Genomic DNA, 3,882 nt, shown 5'->3' with positions numbered 1-3,882 from the left:
CTACCTACCTACTTACTACCAACTACCTACCTACCTACCTATCGATCGACCTACCGACCTATCTATCTATCTACCTACCTACCTACCTACCTACCTACCTACCTACCTACCTACCTACCTACCTACCTACCTACCTATCTATCGACCTACCGACCTATCTATCTATCTACCTACCTACCTACTTACCTACCAACTACCTACCTACCTACCTATCTATCGACCTACCGACCTATCTACCTATCTACTTACCTACTACCTACCTACCTACTTACCTACCAACCTACCTACCACCTACCTATCTATCGACCTAACCTATCTATCTATCTACCTATCCTACCTACCTACCTACCTACCTACCTACCTACCTATACCTATATATATATCTACCCACCCACCCACCCACCCGTCTGTCTGTCTGTCTGTCTGTCTGTCTGTCTGTCTGTCTGTCTGTCTGTCTGTCTGTCTGTCTGTCTGTCTGTCTGTCTGTCTGTCTGTCTGTATACCTATATATCTATATGTCTATCTACATACCTATATACTGTATCTACCTACCTACCTGGCTTGCTTCCTGCGTGTGTCTGCAATGTACATGTACTGTATGTACACAGTGTATGTGTTTGGGCAGACGGTATCGGAGCATGAGGTCTGATACCAACAAGCCATCATTCTCCGCACCTTAGCACACACCCACACAGACACACACACACATATACTGTACATTCATGCTACAAACACATCACAACTGCTGCTACCAGACTTTTTTTTCTACTGCTCAGTTTATACACTGCCCCCCATAGCACCTTTCACTTTACATGTGTAAATATTGGACTGCAGGGCCTTCTGAAAGTATTCATACCCCTTGACTTATTTGACAATTTGTTGTGTTACAGCCTGAATTCAAAATTCAAAAGGTACACACTTTATTAGAATACTTATGAAATGCACACTGTTATATTTGGTAACAGGTGTTTATTTTACCTAGACTCCAACCCCATTCGATGCATTGAACGGATGTGGATGGAGCAAAATCTACATAAGGGTGCAAATAAAAAAACACTCACAAAAGCTCTGACGAAGGACTTGAGGCCGATACGTGAAGCTTAATAAAGAGTAGCGATACTAGCAAGAGCAGTGTGGGTTTCTTCTTCTTTCTTACAGCCTGAATTCAAAATGTATTAAATATTATATTTTTCTCACCCATCTACACACAATACACCATAATGACAAAGTGAAAACATGTTTTTAGAAATGTTAGCAAATTTTTTTGAAAATGAAATACAGAAATATCTAATTGACATAACTATTCACACCCCTGAGTCAATTAAACACTAAGGCATGAGGAGGTGTGGTATATGGCCAGTATACCATGGCTAAGGGCTGTTCTTAGGCACAACGCAACACAGAGTGCCTGGATACAGCCCTTAGCCTTGAAATTTGCCATATACCACAGACCCCTGAGGTTCCTTATTGCTATTTTAAACTTGCTACCAACGTAATTAGAGCAGTAAAAATAAATATTTTGTCATACCCATGATATACAGTCTGATATACCATGGCTGTCAGCCAATCAGCATTCAGGGCTCGAACCACCCAGTTTATAATACATGTTCGAATCACCTTTGGCAGCGATTAAAGGTGTGAGTCTTTCTTGGTAAAATGTGCACATTCTTTTTTTTWATTCTTCAAGCTCTGTCAAGTTGGTTGTTAATCATAGCTAGACAGCCATTTTCATGTCTTGCCATAGATTTTCAAGCAGATTAAAGTCAAAACTGTAAATAGGCTACTCAGAAAAAATTTTCGCCCAGTGTCTGTTGGAAAGCCGACTGAACCATGTTTTCCTCTTGGATTTTGCCGGTGCTTAGCTCTATTCCTTTTCTTTTTATCCTTAAAAACTCCCTAGTCCTTGACAATAAGCATACCCATAACCTTGATTTAGCCACCACCGTGCTTGAAATTATGGAGAATGGTACTCATTGATGTGATATGTTGGATTTGCCCCAAACATAATGCTTTGTATTTTGCAGTTTTACTTTAGGGCCTTATTGCAAACAGGATGCATATTTTGGAATATTATTCTGTACAGCACTTTTATCAAACTCATTCAACAGAGGGCCAAGTGTCTGCGGATTTTGCCTCCAAAATTGTACTTTATTGATGAATTAAGGTCACTAATTAGTAAGGAACTCCCCTCACCTGGTTGTCTACGTCTTAACTGAGAGGAAAAACCAAAAATACCCAGACACTCGGCCCTCTGTGGATTGAGTTTGACACCCCTGCTGTACAGGTTTCCTTCTTTTCACTCTGTCATTTAGGTTAGTATTGTTGAGTAACTACAATGTTGTTGATCCATCCTCAGTTTTCTCCTATCACAGCCATTAAACTCTGTAACTGTTTTAAAGTCACCATTGGCCTCATGGTGAAATCTCTGAGCGGTTTCCTTCCTCTCCTGCAACTGAGTTAGGAAGGACACCTGAATCTTTGTCGTGTATTGATACACCATCCAAAGTCTAATTATCAACTTCACCTTGCTCAAAGGGATATTCAACGTCTTCTTTTTATTTTTACCCATCTACCAATAGGTTTCAAGTTTCACCTTTGAATGTCACGTGCACAAGTACAGTGAAATGTCTTTCTTGCAAGCTCCCAACAATGCAGTGATCAGTGAAACGCTTTGCAAGGCATTGGAAAACCTCCCTGGTCTTTGTGGTTGAATCTGTGTTTTAAGTTCACTGCTCCAATAAGGAACCTTACAGATAATTGTATGTGTGGGGTACTGAGATAAGGTAGTCATTCAGAAATCATATGTAACACCAGTATTGCACAATGAGTATTATGTGACTTGTTAAGCACATTTTTTTATGTTGAACTTATTTAGGCTTGCCATAACAAAGGCGTTGAATACTTATTGACTCAAGACATTTCAGCTTTAAATTTTGCATTCCTTTGTACACATTTCTAAAAAAAACATAATTCCACTTTATGGGGTATTGTGTGTAGGCCATCTTTTAGTATTTCTTATTTAGTATTTCTTATTTCTTTAGTGTTGTTGCATTTTCGAGAAGTAAGCATTTCATTGGACGATGTGTACCATGCGTATCCCGTATATACGACTAATAAAACTTTAAACTTGAATGTACTGTCTGTGTTATAGGTGGCCTAACAGGCTTTATTTCTGCATAGCTATGGCTGAGCTGTCGGTCGGTGCTTTGCAGCGGTGTTTCTCTTACATAATGTAGGCCCTTAGGGCACTGCTGGAGATGACTGATGAGGAGAGTGATAAAGCAAGAGCTCCCAGCTGCACGTGAGGACTCACACACACAGGCGCCAAGGCAAAAGCCCATACACACACTGAGACACGAACACACATACAGTTGAAGTCGGAAGTTTACATACACTTAGGTTGGAGTCATTAAAACTTGTTTTTCAACCACTCCACAAATTTCTTGATAACAAACTATAGTTTTGGCAAGTCGGTTAGGACATCTACTTTGTGCATGACACAAGTAATTTTTCCAACAATTGTTTACAGACAGATTATTTCACTTATAATTCACTGTATCACAATTCCAGTGGGTCAGAAGTTAACATACACTAAGATGACTGTGCCTTTAAACAGAAAAAAATTCCAGAAAATGATATCATGGCTTTAGAAGCTTCTGATAGGCTAATTGACATCACTTTAGTCAATTGGAGGTGTACCTGTGGATGTATTTTCAAGGCCTACCTTCAAACTCAGTGCCTCTTTGCTTGACAATATGGAGAAGTGTAAAGAAATCAACCAAGACCTCAGAAAAAAATTGTAGACCTCCACAAGTTCGGTTCATCCTTGGGAGCAATTTCCAAATGCCTGAAGGTACCACGTCATCTGTACAAACAATAGTA

This window comes from Salvelinus sp. IW2-2015, linkage group LG6.2, assembly GCF_002910315.2.
Source record: "Salvelinus sp. IW2-2015 linkage group LG6.2, ASM291031v2, whole genome shotgun sequence".
Lineage (NCBI taxonomy): Eukaryota > Metazoa > Chordata > Actinopteri > Salmoniformes > Salmonidae > Salvelinus > Salvelinus sp. IW2-2015.
Note: the sequence above shows the minus strand (reverse complement) of the source record.